Genomic DNA, 1,082 nt, shown 5'->3' on the forward strand with positions numbered 1-1,082 from the left:
TGCTACTGCGCCAGGCGAATCGGCCGCGGGATCCGCGCCCGCAGCAACATCAGGCGAATCCTCGTCGGGATCCGCACCAGCTGACAGGCGGCCAGGCAGGCGGCCTGTCCCGCTATCTCCTGGTGGGCCAGCCAGGTGCACTCCCGCGCTGTCCCCGGCCTCGGTGGGCGTGCGGTCCCCTGGTGGGTCGGCCGACCCGACAGGGCACGGCCCGCCTGGCCCCCACGAGGCGGGGCACATGGACTCTGGCGCACCGCGATCTTCCTCGAGGCTCGCAGCCGCTCCGGAACTGCCACTTGGCAGTTCGTCACTAGCTGCCGCACCAGATCCGCGTGGGTCGCTGCAGGAGGGCGATTCGGGATCTTCTGCGTCTGACTCCGTGGTCTCGTCTACACAAAATCGCCTACAGCTTCAGCACGCTCAACCACCTCCGCCTCCTCCTGGCCAATCACATACTCGGTCGCAAAGTGGGATTGTCAAGCCCAAGGTATATAAAGATGGTTGTGTTCGTTGGGGCTCTTTTTGTGCCACAGGTGAACCCAAGAGTCTGCAGGATGCTCTTGATAACCCCAAATGGAAGCAGGCCATGGATGAAGAATTTTCAGCTCTCATCGCAAACAAGACATGGCACTTAGTTCCACCGCTCAGAGGGAGAAATGTGATTGACTGCAAATGGGTGTACAAGGTAAAACGCAAGTCTGATGGCACGATTGACAGGTACAAGGCATGTCTTGTGGCAAAAGGATTTAAGCAAAGGTATGGAATTGATTATGAGGATACCTTTAGCCCTGTGATTAAAGCTGCTACTGTTAGGTTGATTCTTTCAGTTGCAATATCTAGAAACTGGTGCATGCGACAACTAGATGTGAAGAATGCGTCCTTGCATGGTGTTCTGGAAGAAGAGGTGTTTATGAGGCAGCCTCCTGGGTATGAGAATTCAGCTTTACCACGACATGTCTGCAAGCTTGATAAGGCAATTTATGGTTTAAAACAAGCACCCAGAGCTTGGTATTATCGTTTGTACTCCAAATTACAGTCTCTTGGTTTTTCTGCTTCTAAGGGAGATACCTCGTTGTTCTTTT

Source organism: Triticum dicoccoides, chromosome 6B (assembly GCF_002162155.2).
Source record: "Triticum dicoccoides isolate Atlit2015 ecotype Zavitan chromosome 6B, WEW_v2.0, whole genome shotgun sequence".
NCBI lineage: Eukaryota > Viridiplantae > Streptophyta > Magnoliopsida > Poales > Poaceae > Triticum > Triticum dicoccoides.